Below are 16,092 nucleotides of genomic sequence, written 5' to 3'. Positions count from 1 at the left end.
CTGACAATTATGTTATATTTTTAGTAACGGTGGTACTATTTTGTAACAGATCAAATATCCAAACTATAATTTTATACTTTAAGAAGCAATCATATAAATTTTCATCCAAATCCATTCAGTAGTTTCAGAGGAAAAGATGTTTGAAGAATTGTTACCGACGACGACGGACGCCAAGTGATGGCAATAACGCACATGGCCTATGGCTAACCAGGAATATATGATATGAAAATGTGAGAAGCATCTATAATCTTGAGACTTGTTAGTCAAGTTAACGATCATAGGAATAGAGGCTAACAGACATTTTACGCGTCCAAAAATTACTACATTCACCGGGAATACTGTGACTAGGATTTGTTGCCAAAATTTAAAAGCCAACATTTCAGAAGTATTACTTTATCTGACTGACCGTCATAGCGTTTTTTACGAGTATGATCAGTGAGCTCATGATGTATAGATGTCTTCTCTACATCAAACTTGACCTTCAACGGAAAGCAGGAGAACTGCCTATCTCTCCTGATAACCTTAGAAAATGTGGATGTTTTTTCCTGAAGTGCTGTAAGTTGTTTTTCTTTGTTTCAGTTTTCTTTTTTCTTCTTGTAATTATTTATTATTTTATATTTTTAACTTTTATCTATTCATTTTCTTAATTTTTTTTAATTTAAACTTTCCACTTAGGACTGATTGCTCCCCAAGTAGGTACCGAAGAGTAGAGTCGTTACGGAAAAGACATGCGATTGGTTTGACCCACTCAGAAATTACCCAAGGAAGACTCTTCTTACAGCGGGGTAGCGAAATAATGTAAGCGGTTATATGCTAGTTAACACGAGTTCGTCAACTGAATACAACCATGTTATGAGTAGTATCACTTCCTAAATACACAGGAAAAGATATCTGAGTGCGTTTTTAATATTTTCGACAGCATCTCCTTTGGTGTAGCAGCTTCCCCTGCATATGGTGTGTATATATTTCCCAGTTGTTAAGGTATGTCAGAGCTAGTAGCGACTTTTCTGATTCTGAATGTGCCATCAATGGGAGATAGGTTTTCGGACCATAGTTATAGGAAAATACGTCGTATACGCTGCCTAAAAAAGTTTAATAGCAATATCTTATTGAGAAATATTCTGTTCCTGAAAAACAGATAATAGATGATGGATTCTCATAATGACAACAAATTGAATTTCTGTAGTTTATACTTGTATCTTAATATTTTCATCTTCCCCACCAAGTGCAAGATTAATTTTGAAACTCACGATTGCATTTACTTAATTTTAATTGTATTTAGTTCCTTTCATTTTCACTCATTTATTGTTCAAATTGTTTGTACTGTTTTGACTACGGATTTTACAGCTTTTGACCGGTGGCAATTTCATGCTGCCCAGTTAGGTTGAAATATACCGGATATAATGAACCGTAATGGAAGCGGGGGATAGCTAAAATGGATTTTGCGTAATTTACTTCGATTCTAATAGGACAAAAACGGTACTTTTTTACATTTTCATTACCTATTATGATTACCTTAGACCCGCCAATTGCCCATATTTAGCTGTACACTTTACGCTAGCTATGTCAGTTGAAATGGTCGCTAGTGAACCTATGCTTTGTATTTTTCATAATGAAGGAAGAGGCAAATTAAGTAGAACGATGTTAGATATGGCAATAGTCGTTTGCATTATAAGGTCACAGTGTTTACACATGGACAGATACAATCTTTCATTCATTGACGATTGCTATTGTTTGGTTTCATACATGATGGCGCACGTGGCACGTGGTGAATGCTACCGAGTATGTGTGTAAGTAATTTTAACGTTTAATATTTTATTAAATATGAATTTGATGTTCATTCGCCTACTGAAATGGATGAAAACAGCTGATACACATCGGAATATTAGATGTGTTTGTTTACATGATTAAGGCTGTCAGTTATTTAAAAGAGTAATCAAGGGGACCAAGGTTATAGTGGTAATCAAAAGAATATAATCCAGGGACAAAGACCAGACATGGAAATCCGACATACACAACAAAGAACATAAAGTAACTAAAATCATACATACAAAGTAAACACACACAAGCCACGCCCAATAAGTCGAGTGCTGCTCATATAGCAATCAAAAATCGACCACAGTTGAGGCCTTAAAACCTGAAAGCTTGTTAAGAAGTAATCAAAGAACACAAAGTAACTAAAATTATACACACAAATCAACAAAAGCAAATGAGCATCTCGGACTCTATTAAAAACTGGGACCAGGTGCACCGGTAGGGTAAACGTCCTAGAAGCACACGTCGAGTTGCTCATAAAAAGTTAAGTCCGGGGTAGACGAAAGAGGAAAGGAAAACTGTGACACGTTGGACAAATCAGTTTTCATATTAGAATTGGTTGTGACGACCATATTTTTGGTGAGTACGGTAGTAAAAGAGAGATAATTCATATTCTCTCAAGCAATTCAGAAAAGGTTTTTTACTTTGAATTTTTTTACATTTTTCTCTACTTGACTGCTAAGTGTATAAACATATAACGCCAGGAGTAAAAACACACGATGGAAAAAAAACATATCATTTAGTGACATTAATCTTCTTTTAATCATTGATACTAACTTCTGCGTACGATTTTCTTTCAATGAAATAAATAGAAATAGTTCAAGTCTTTATACTTCTCTTTCCTATTCTCATTTGAAATCCCAACTCAAAAGCATTATACATCGTTGTTTGAAACACCTAGTTGCAAATGCGTAGCACTTGGCAGAGATTCTTTATAGTTAATACAAAAAAATACAATTCCAGATCATCTTCTAAATATTAGTATACCGAGGACGATGTTGTCAAAATACTAGCATTTTTATGTATAACATATTTTTCCAGTGTAGTAAATGGTTGGCATTCCAATGGGAACAATTTTTGCTCCTCTATTATCTGCCTTATGAAGCTGACTTCTTAGCTGAACGTATACAAAAAATGAGATCTTCGTTCAGCCAGTTCTTCTGATTTTAGTTTATATTCTATATAGATTATGTTTTACCTTTCAACAATACTTTTAATATCCAAAGAAGACGCTATGATACCAGCCTTATATCTTGACCTACTCTTAGGGATCGATGGAAAGGAAAATATCATGATTAAACTACACAACCAACGCGATGACGTATCGTCAACTTCCCTGATATCTATGCCAATAACCTTTCAGCACCTATGTATTGAGTTTTCATATTACAACTCACAACTCAATGCCAGAGCTTGCCGAAACTACGCGGACTTCTTATATCGTGCTAGATTTTTTATTATTAGGCTTCTGAACAGGATTATGGTGCTATTAGATTAAAATCATCACTACCAAAAATAGTTTTACAGACGTCATCATGAAATTCTAGATAAAAATTAATTTGTTTCATATCTGCTTTTGTCTTTCAAAAAGATAGTGTCAGAGACAGTGATATCGAAACAGCTGTAGTCCTAGGTAATGTGCGCACTAAACTTTTATAACTCAATGAAAATATCGGTGTGATAGCTCATTTTAAGGGCAAATCACGTTTGATCGTGATATTGTGGCTAGCAAAATTTGAACAGGATGTGGAAAAAAAATCTGTTGGAGAAAACTACATTTTGACTTTATTGTTTTCTAACAAATTAAAATAACTTTTCCAATAAGGTTTTTTGGTCGTAAATGAATATTTCTAAAATTTAAATACTTATTTTGTTTTATTTTCTAATACAGTTATATTGTGTGATCAAAAGTGATAATAAATTAACAAAGCAAATGTTTGTTTGAGGTTATTGTACAACTAAAGAAAATTACGAAAATAGTCATAATAAAAGTACATTCGTGTTTCATGTCTTTAATCTACCAAAAATCACCTAGACGCTATTATTGACATTCTCCATTAGAATCTTAATATCGCTAAACATGCACTCGTGCTTCATTATCATAAATACAATATCAAAATATCCATTCCGAGTAGCAATGTCTAATGGACGTTTCCCGTCACTTCTATAAAGTTCTGGACTAGCTCCATTATCTAACAATAATTGAGCCACTTCTGTGTGCCCGCATTGGGATGCATAGAATAGCGGTGTCGTACCGTCATATTTAGTTATATTTATATTAGCTTTATATTCAAGAAGAACGTTAGTCAATTCACAGAACCCCATGAAGGAAGCAAAATGCAATGCTGAACTTCCTGCACATAACCACAAAAACGAAGTCTTTAGACTTTAACTCAATTGTCGCTTTGACTGAAGGTAACGATTTTCTCAATATGTCATTGTACCAAACACGTTTTTCCTCTTCTAAGGTGAGGTGTGGATCGTATAAAACAAAGGATGATATGTAGTCTTTAGAATATATTTGTGTATTGCAATCTGTGCCATGATTAAGAAGCAATCTAACTATACCTACATTATTCGTCCGAACCGCTGATAATAATGCATTGTCACCGTCATACATCTTAACTTCAGTGTCTGCGTTGGATTCAAGCAATATTTTAACAATGTCAATATGCCCTAAGTGCAGCTACTAATGGCGTAGCACCGTTTCTGTCAGTTTTGTTGATATGTGCATTTTCTTCCAGCAAAAGTGATGCTATATTTGTAAAACCAAGATGGCAAGATAGAAATAACGGCGATAGCCCTTCGTTGTTACAAATATTCACATCAGAATTATTGTCAATAAGTTTTTGGACAATTTTTTTGTCACCGTTAAAGCATGCAATTTACAAAGAAGATTCATTTCTGTTGTTGCAAGTATTTATATCAGCCACTCTACTTAATAGCGTACACACCATGACAACATTTCTATTTCCACATGCTAAAATGAGAGGTGTTTCGCCTCTACTTGTTCGCTGGTTAACATTTGCATTTTTGTCAAGAAGAAAATTAAAAAGTCTCTCATTTGACAACTTACAAGCAATTATGAGTGGAGATCCGTGCTCAAAGTTACAGATATCAACGCCAGCATTACTTTCAAATAGTGCTTGAATAATACTCAAATTTCCAGTCCCACATGCTAAAAGCAAAGGTGTTAAGCCGTGTTTGTCAGCTAAATTTACGTCAGCATTTTTATCTAGTAACGATTTAACTATATTGACATGGGACTCTTTGCAAGCGAGATGGAGCGGCGAAACACCGTGTTGTGTACAATTATTAACATTTGCATTTTCTGCAACCAATTTACAAACGATTTCAAAATGTCCGTTCTGGCAAGCTACTGCTAAAGGTGACATTCCGTTGTGGATACTTTGGTTAAGGTTTGCTTTTCTTTCTAAAAGCATTGAAGCAACAGTTGTATAGCCAAACTGAGATGCTATATATAACGGTGAAAGACCAAAATCTGTTGTTAAATTAATGTTTGCATTACTTTCTAACAGTGTTGATACGATGTTACCATTGCCATTAATACATGCTGCAATAAGAGAGGTTTTACCATCACCAACATTCACCTTTTCAACAGAGACGTCTATGACTTTAACTAGTTGTTCTTGTTTATCAAGGTTTAACTGGCCTAGAAAACACAGAACTGATTGTCTAAATGAGGCGTCCTGAAAGTTTCGATTACGGAATATAGGGGTAATGATTCAATTTGACCAGTCAGACACAATTCTCTGAAAATATTCCTCAATACAATTCTCAGGAATAGGAATGTCAAATTCAACGCTTGATGTCGTTTCCTGTAAAGAAAGACACACAAATCTCTCGTGTATTATATCAATAGAACCATGACCGATTATGCATCTCGGAATTTTCAATCCAAAATAAAATGCTAATACATCAAACAGTTTGTCGTGGAGAGTTCTGTAACCGCCGATGCTTTCCACAAAGAATGTTCCTAATAAGGACTCTTTTGTTTTAAGGAGATTAATTTTTGATAAATTTCTATCAAGTCCACATGCCTCTGACAAATCTTGCATCAAGGCACGTTGTGCTTGTAGTGTTTTCTGCTCGAACCACGCTTTCTCTATATTGTTGTTAAACAAGACACAGAGCGCCAAACACACTTTGTAACGACCATCATCACCACAACTGTATAAAGTATCAATTTCATCCTGGAAAAATGAAAATGGATTATTAACGACGCTTTTTAATTCGTCTAGATTTTTCTCGTGAAACAGAGAACATATCAGAGGAAAGAATTCACACGAGGCTGTTTCTGCTATAAAAGGCAAAGCATTTTTACAGTTGTACTGCTTAGCAATGGCCCGTCGTTCTATGGATGTAAGACGCATTTCACTATCTGCCAGATTACATTCACATGCTACAAAAGGCCTTAACATCTGAAATTTTTCATCTCTAAATATTTGTAGACTACATGATACGATAATTCTAGAGATCCCTTTAGTCTGAATGGCCTTGATGACGGGAAGCATTTGTTTCCAGGACTCTATTTGTTGCTGATTGGCTGTAAAATTACCGCAAATGTCATCTACAATAAAAACTGTACGTTCGGCTGGCTGGTAAAATGATTGAATTTGTGACAGTATATAAACAGGGACTACAGAAGTGCCTTCTGCCTGGAGAACAAATGCAGTGTGTTTTGTCGTAAATGTTTTCCCGGATCCAGCTGGCCCTGACACCGTTACACAGGTGTTTTCACGGACACACTTAAGGACATGAAGTGCTGCCCTTGTTTGGACACATTTTTTATCTGCTTCCTTCCATTTTTCTATTTCTCTCTTATTTGGTCTGTTCAATATATAAATGTTAACTTTATTTTAATTAAGCTTCCTTGGATACATGTGTCATTATGACGCTCACTGCCGATATAAATTTTTCGTGGCCCTGAGTCGTTTTTTTAACAATAAAAAAATATCAATACACTTTCAGTAGTTTTTGTCACAGCAAATTGACTCATGTAACACTGCTTGCTCTGCAGAAAACTGCTAAGAAGTGATACTCCAATCATATATGTTCCGACTTTTAAACAAAATTGCAAATTACAAATTAGAAAAAATTAGCGAAGATCACTGAGCATAATTTCATGACTTAGATAAATATAACTCTGAGCAATTCGCAAATAAAGCTTTAAAATATAGATTACCTCTGATATTCCCAGGTATAGTATCTTTTAAACTGGTTTCCAGCTTTTCTGGTAATTATAAGAATACGTTGTTTTAATTGAGTATTTGTTTTCAATATGAATCATTAAGTTTTTCTTCAGTTTTTAGTGGAGTCCGAGTTGCTCATTTGCTTTTGTTACTTTGTATGTATAATTTTGGTTACTTTATGTTCTTTGTTGTGTATGTCTGTTTTCCATGTCGGGTCTTTGTCCCTGGATTACATTATTTTGATTATCGCTATAACCTTGGTTTCCTTGATTACTAAAATCATACATACAATGTAACAAAAGTAAATGAGCAACTCGGACTCCACTAAAAACTGGGAGCATGGACCAGGTGCACCGGTAGGGTAAATTTTTGGTCGTTCCCTCCACGGGACTCGAACTCGTACCGCTGTGACATCTATGGCAACACCGCCTGCACAAAGTCCAGCGCCCTAGACCACTCGGCCAGCTAGGCTATTAATCTAGGGCTGTAACTTAGTACACGATGTATGGTAGTACGGGACAGTTCATTAAGATGTTATTATGTAGGATAGAGGATCAAATTAATGATGTCACAACAAATCAATATTATACAAACGTCTCAGAATGTGACGACTCTATTCACTACACTGCTCCATCGGATTAGCCCTAGATTAATCCTACGAGGAGGAATGACCCGGCCAGCGAAAGCTATATTTTAATAGCCTAGCTGGCCGAGTGGTCTAAGGCGCTGGACTTTGTGCAGGCGGTGTTGCCATAGATGTCACAGCGGTACGAGTTCGAGTCCTGCGGAGGGAACGACCAAAAATTTGCATCGCAAATTTGACAGTTCTAACATCGTTGGGAATTTTTCAGACCTTTCTATATATATATGTTGGTCATTAATGTATTTTTGTGTCGCTATTTGTCTTTTTAGTTTTATTTTGAAGTTTTATCGTTCTGTTACCGTGGATGTCAACACTTTCGTTGTCAAAGCATTTCAGAGCATACTTAAAGGTGTGTTGACACTTGTTTAAGACATTTTAGTGATCTCTGAAAGCATTTACTATATCGTACTTAAGTTATATGATGGAGGCATTTGTTGTGTTTCACAAAAGATATTTGAGCCTAAGTTGTTTTACATATTAAATAGAATCTGTAGGTATTTTTCACAATTTGAACTGATATATAAAATTTCTTAAAAAATTGTATACAGAAAACTTTCAAGGAAATAGGGGTCACCGAACTTTTTTCTTGTAATATATTTTTAAAATTCCTGTTACTTTTCCCGCCAATTATTTCCCCTTATAAGAAGCGTTTATAAGTAATGTTGTTAATTCAACAACATATTTAGAAATTCTTTTTAAATAGTTTTATATAGAAATTCTTTTCAAATATTTTAAAGACATTTTTACATGATTTCAACCATTATTTGCTGAATGAAAATATATACTTCCGTATGATTTTGCAAGATGACAGAAAAATATATCCATAGGTTTGTTCTACCTTAAATGCTAGTACCTACCACTTCAGCACGGGACTTAACAGCCTGTGGGAAGCAATCTATGTTGGTAAGAATACCAAGTAAAGCTGAGGCATCACATGCTTCAACAAATTTTGTGTATTTGGTAATGTGGGTATCATGTAGAAATATCTTGGACAAATCAACCTCATTGAGAACGTTATAGTCATATTTTCTATAATCCCTGCCGTACTGTTGTTTGTTGTTGTTTATTCCTTCGTAATTAAGGTATATATTATTTATTCCAAATCTCTGTAGTTGGTTTGGATGTGTCTGGTTGTGAATGTTGTTGTTTACTTTCATGGATGAGTAGAGTTGTTCCAGGAAAGGTTTCATAATCTTCTAATAACAGGGCATATTTCTGAATGTAGACATATTCCGACGACCAACCATCTTCTCTTATTTGCATCAAAATCGGTTGTTGCTGTAATACATTTATTTGAATTTGTGGAGTTACAAGCTAGCTACAATTTGTAATATACCATCGCTTTTCATTTTTAACCTTAGTAGTTTCTAGACTGATTTAATATCAGATATCTAGAGGTGTTAAGATGTTTTACCTAATGCATGGATATCGCCGTCATATACAATGAAAGAAGTAGTGTCATCGCCGTTTCAGATAAAAACAAAACTTCAAGAAACACTACAGGAATATGAACGTTTCCCTAATAACCAAATCATATAAGAATTAAGACTTTAAAAATTGCTCTTCTTTTCTAAATTTATCTATTTTCTACCCAATTCGGGCGTAGAAATCCGATTTTTGAACTAGTACCTAAAACTCATCAATCGACAAAAAGATATACGTAAGGTGCAGTTTGTATAATGCTTACCACAAGTTGTTGTAGAATTGTTCTGTAACTTTTCTTTCCAAGGATGGAGATATTTTGCCTGATTTCTCCATTCTACTTTATCAACTCTATCAATACAATTGTTTTTATCGGGTAACTTTTGTTTACACTAGTTGCACAAAGACATCGATCCTATCTTTATGATTTAATACGAAGGAAATTTTCCCTAAAGGCAGTAATTTTGTACATGTACACATAATGCTTCTTATTGTACAGCAATATAATTTCCCCAACAGAAAGCAATGCGTAGTCAGCGTACATTTCCCTATTCACTGGTGCAAATCAAGGATTTTTATAGTAGAAGGGTTTTGTGTAAATACTGGGGAATATTATCCCTCGTAAAATATATATTGCATTCGTAAAATCGTGTAATATAAAATTCTACTTGGAATTTTATTCTCCAGTATTTATGTTACTCCAAGAAAGAATTAAATCTATACCATCTCTAGCTTTCATAAATGAGATATAACTAATACATATATGTGTATAATATAATATCGGTCCTTTTAAAGCATTGCTTTAGAGTAAACATTTGATCGATTACCATCACTTATCTAGTACAAAATATGATTTATGTTTGTTTGTTTGTTTGTTGGGGTTTAACGTCCGAGCAGCAATATTTCAGCTATATTCAGACAATGAACATGAAATGGATGATAAAATGAACATGAAATGAAAAAAAAGGATGGGTCACAAGGATAATAGGGTCGACAATTTTTGATTGCCACTGGAAAAAGGGGGATGGGTAAGGTCGGGCAATTTAAAACACATTCCAGATCATTTAAAGTTCGTTACAATAAAGTTAATTGTATGACATTTTCTATATATACAGTATTGTGAACAGGAACGGCTATTCTTAATTCTGTTTTCTTTATAAGTATGCATACAAACTTAATATAAATACAAATTGACTAGAAAATAATCCATAGGTAATACTCAAAACGAAATATTAATATATAAAATAAACTTACATACGATTTCAGCTACACAAAGGTTATGCAGAGCCTTAGAGTCACGTGACCTAACTACAGTATTAACACCCGCGTCACACTGTCAAGCGTGAGCAGATCGGTAATGCAAGTCAAGTCCTACAGCTTAATCAAGAATGAAAATATGTTAAGGATCGTGAACCACTAATTCGGAGCTTTTCAGTTCTTCAACAATGCTGCGTTAATTAATTAAATATTTACCATTCTATTTCTACTCTTGCGCTAGTTTTATTTTTACCAAGTTCTTAACCAAATACGGTTTCAGTAAAACAATTGGACACACTTAAAGTCAATTAGGTCGCAAATGACTTAAAGCGACATAATTAATATAGCCTTGGTTTTGGTCATTTTGCATGCAAGTATGCGAGGTTTTTTTATATTAAGTCTTAAATCGGAAGACAGTGATAACTGCTTCGCTTCCAGGGATTCATTAGTTTTCATATGATATACACACCATCATGAATAAATTAAATTACATACTTGAAATCAGAAGCTGCGACTCGAAAGTGGGTAATTTATAACATGGCATTTAATTGGTCAATCGCTGAACACCAATGTCGGGACAGAAATGATAGGAAAAATAAAATGTGTATGTCAGTCCCTCATGATGAAGGTTGAATGTGTACATGTATCCGCAGAGTGTAAGAAAAATCAAATTTCCAAAACTTTCAGAAATGTTAACCTTGGTAGATGAAAGGCGACTTCAATATTCACATTACTTCTATTTGGTGTGTAACAACATTAATCATAAAACAATTCATATAAATAAATCATCATATACTGCTTGAAATGCATTAATGTTGAAAATAGTTTTTAGTGCAAAATTGATTCTTAAGTTGCATGACGAACGATCTACACACAGTTTTGTCTTGTCTCGGTTAATTGACATGGACACTATATAGCAGGTGTTTGAGCTGCCGATTCTTTCAGCCAAAACCAGTATTTATTTTCTAATTAGAAGTGTTGAACTTTTGTTTATTGTTTCATACAATAACTTAAAAGAATTTTGCACATAGAATTGTCAACAGAAACTGCTTTTTAAAAGCGAGTGCCGATATAAAAACATCCGCATTCAATGGCAGAAAACCATTTATTTTCACTGTGATGTTCGTGCTACACTTTTTAAAACATTTCTCTTTCATTAAGATGGACGTGGAAGGTTTAGTTTGTATGTATATGTAAGAACAAAAAAAACAAAAAAAAATTACCCAATTTAAAAATACCAATCATATAAATATTGACAATTTTGGTATGCTGTACACGTGATCAAGGAGTAACTTTTCAACAGTAGTTTTTGAATCAATACTTGAGAAAGTGTATTATATACAAGAAGCACTCAAAACCAAACACATGTCTGACTACTGATTTGATAAAAACCCGTAGGGACCTATGTTCCTAAATTCTAAATATTTGATACCAATTATATAGAATTATAGATACGTAGTAACTTTGGTGATTATAGGGCTCCATTAACACGACCTCAGTCTTATTCGAACTCTTTCATAAGACAATGGAATGCTTATGATTTAAATATTACCATCCTCAGCATCTTTTAAATATTGCTGATTTATACCCAAAACTACCGACTTATTATCATGTTGGAAATCGCTTTTTGAACATAATTCACACAAGACTTCGTCGTCGATTACGTTCTTAAATGCAGATCTTCGTTAATGATCTGGTTGAATTGTGGGTAGATAAATAAAAACTTGTTCTTTATTATTATTTTTTTTTTTTTTGAGTGTGTAGTTAAAGCGAGGCCAGACAGGCTGAAAATTACTCTTATTTTTTTAAATGATCTGAATATTACCATAGCAGCTATAGTGGACGCAGGCTTGTAGCCCCTATATAGAATATCGAAGCAGTTTTATTTGGGGATACTTCTGTATTTAATTGTCAAGATGTGAAAACAGTGGTACTTCAACAAACGAACCGTTTAAATATCCTTCTTACACTATTTCCCCCTTTTTTCTCTCCCTTTTCTATCATGTGTTTAATTATATTTGATTTCTTTCTTAAAATTCCAACGTTCAGTATGTTCATATAGCCCATATAGACAGTGTATTACACGTACTATAAATCAAATTGTTATTTATGTTCTTCTCGTATGAATTGATATTTGATGTAGATGTTTTTGTTGTTGATGTATGTAAACTTTAATTATCAAAGAACATTTGTAAGTTGTAATAACTTATGTCCAATACATTTGCTGAAATATTTGGCAATAAAAAATGCTAAATCTAAGGCAATTAGAATGTTGAAATGCAGGCAAACAAAAAAATATTGATATTGTCAGTAATTTTCTTTATTGTACGTTTTTAAACTTGAATTGAGTTTAAAGGCACTCTTACCATACATTATTTGAAATACACTGATTTCATTAATGATAAATAAGACTTAAAAAAACGATTGAAAATAAACATAAATTATGTCAAATATTGCAATTTAGTTTTATATCAAAAACATACTCATTCATTTAAGGTAACCACATTTTTAACCATAATAACTCATACCTGACATATTGGAGCAAAACTGACAAACAAGATATGTGTAGTCATTTTTATACGAGTTGTCCACATTTTTCTTATTAAAAAAATAACACTATAACAGAAAAGTTGAAAAAAAGATAGCACTTTCCTTCGTTAACCCTTCATATCGTGCATTATTAAACTAGGACATCGTTGCATCTGGCAGATAATTTGACTGTCTTTGCAGATATAAATCACTAAAATCACTATAACTCTTAAGTAACACAGGTTATACAATCAATTGCACGATATGACTGACGCTGAACATCAGCTGACTTTTCCTATACTTGGTTTAATTGCCGTGCTACCATTTATATTCAATAATGTTAGACTCGGTTTGCACTCATATATGGTATTTGTAATACATGAGGGACTGATGGGGTTTCTTGACGCCCTTGGCTTTCAAAATATTTTCCATTATGCAGTTTAATTCTCTTTTGCCAGCGAACTGTTTAAGTATGACTAATGTGAAAAAATTGAAAATGGAGCAGTCTAAACCTCGAATCTGCTTATATATGTATATATATTTAATATAATAGTGTCACCGCAAAAAATGCGATCGTATATTGGTATGGTGCTGACAGTGGCGTCCTTGTCGTCTTGGTCCATGTATACTTGGTTTTCGTGCGATGACTTAAGTTATGGTTAACCAATTATTATGAAATTTTGACACGATTTTATTAACACTAAAAGAAGGCTCCTATTTAATATGGAGTTTATGGCCCCTACCATTTTAAAATAAGGGCCAACAAGGATAAAAAATACGTGTTATATTCAAACCCATGTAGAATGATCGTTTTTCGTCCGATTTTGATTATTTCCTTTTTATTGTGTTCGTGATTTAATTCTGGTTAATAATTGTATCAGCATATTTTCGAGTAATATGGCCACACACCTCAAAAAACGACTTTTTAAAAAAATCTTTGGCCTGATTCTTTTTTATTGGATTCGTTATAAAAATACCTGCCTGCATTTTTAAATCAGATTTCAGATACATGTATTTCTAATGATTGTCGAGTTATAATAGGTCACGCCCCCCCCCCCCCAAAAAAAAAAAAAACAAAACAAAACAAACAAAAACAAAAACAAAAACAAACAAAAATCGACCATTTATATTTTTGGTCAATTAAGCAGTCAAGCATTCATAAAATGCCGAAAATTATCCATTGTATGGCTGCTACATGTTACTACATAAGTATAATTTATTAGAAGCAATTGAGTGATGCATATTCGCGAGTCGTAATACCTGCATTTGAAGAGTACATTTATAATTTTCCGTTATGTATCTACAAAAAGGAACTCTGAACAGCCTGAATTGCTCAACTGGTAATGTTAGAAATCTGGCAAATATTTTATTTCTTGCAGTGGAACTTTTTTTAATTCACAGAGGCCTACCCTGATACATTGGACATTTTGTAATATCCATACTTATATTTCCCTATCATAGGAATCATATCATCAACTAAAAGGGATATCTATCATAAGCTACAGTATTTACTACAAGTATTATGTATGGGTTTACTACTTTCTAGGATACTTTAGGAACTATTTTGGATATCTATGTCACTATATCCAACTCTAATCGATTGCCCATTCGATTACACGTTCTGTCACTTCCGCGTTTGCAGTTGATGTTTATATCAGCCTTGAAATCGTATGTTCCCAATGTTTATCTAGTCCTATTTCAAATTGCTTTGGACACTATTTGGACAAATCAGGACCAAAAAGGGCTATATTGATTCTGGCGAAATTCTCATCCTATGTAGATGCAATCAAAGTTCAACTTCATGTAATCAATTACTGATATCAATAAATGGCGGATTTTTCTAGCCAATGCAAACACATTCAAGACAAAACGTATGTATATTAAAATTTGCTCTTCGGGCCATACCAGTCTGTGTCCACATGCACTTGTAAAAGTAACAACAACAAAATATATATATATATATATAAATTGAAAGAGACCAACGCATAGAACACGAACACCTGTTATAAAAATATATGAAGAACAAGTAGAAAATCAAAGACTGAATTCTTCAAAGTCGCTAATGGTCAAATATTCTCTGTCACTGATTTTGACTTACTTTCAACATCCGAAATGGTACGAATGCGATATGCTCTTAAATCGGGTGACTTCCCTTTCAACTAATGCTGAGTGTTAAACATTCTGCGATAGTGGAATTTTATTTTTATTTTACTGCAAATAAAACCAATTAAACTATTTTTTTTGTTTCAAGTATGAAGATGTGTATTGATAGTATTGAAACATATGAGAACGTCCTTAGAAACCAAGGCAGTGGGTGGCACATACCTTATTTTATCCATTACATTATGAGAACGTCCATAGAAACCCAGGCAGTGGGTGGCACATACCTTATTTTATCCATTACATTATGAGAACGTCCATAGAAACCAAGGCAGTGGGTGGCACATACCTTATTTTATCCTTTACATTATGAGAACGTCCATAGAAACCCAGGCAGTGGGTGGCACATACCTTATTTTATCAATTACAGATCACAACATGTAACTCATGTTTTCAAAACAATGAATGTTTGTTTGGTATAATTTTCTGCAATGATAAGAATGAAATAAGTTAAAATTACAAAGGAAACACTACTTTAAAATAAAGGGATTTTTTTAAATCTGCGCATAATTTGATTGATTTCTTAAGAAACTTTGTACATACATGGATATGTATCTTCACTTTTGATACAGAAAAAAATCTTTCTCTAAAATCAATTTCATAATGAGTTAAACATGCATTACATTAGAACATAAATGGGTGGATTAGATTTTCTCTATATCACCTGTTCTAGTAGGGTCTGTCTGGTGCTACTTCGGATGACATAACTCTGTGATCGATACTCTCCCATACGATTCCAAACCAATACTCGCAATGACACAAGCCCAAGCTTTCACTTCTGACATGAAAAATCTGTTGATCTTGTCTAAAATGTATAAATTCGGACTGGATTTTCATATAATGATATTTTAAATAACAAATATTTGATATTTTCATCTTTGGAGAAAAACAAATCAATTGATTGTCCACCTTCGATTTAAAGGTATTTATTTTCATGAAGTTCAAGGTCAGAATTTTAACACAGTCATGAAAAATGAGAGTTTTATGCATGAAAACAAAAACGATTTCAAACGATTTCAGCAGGAAAACGGAAAATGTTTTTGATACATATGT

General features: G+C 33.5%; 1 pseudogene; it reads right to left on the bottom strand.

The window, feature by feature from the left end:
* Positions 1-4,126: 4,126 nt before the first annotated feature.
* Positions 4,127-15,218, bottom strand: LOC148615280 (uncharacterized; annotated as a pseudogene).
* Between the last annotated feature and the right edge of the window lie 874 nt (positions 15,219-16,092).

Source organism: Perna viridis, chromosome 6 (assembly GCF_037379345.1).
Source record: "Perna viridis isolate PV_CMFRI_1.1 ecotype Kerala chromosome 6, ASM3737934v1, whole genome shotgun sequence".
Lineage (NCBI taxonomy): Eukaryota > Metazoa > Mollusca > Bivalvia > Mytilida > Mytilidae > Perna > Perna viridis.
The sequence above is the reverse complement of the archived record's forward strand: the minus strand, read 5'-3'. Positions and strand labels throughout refer to the sequence as shown.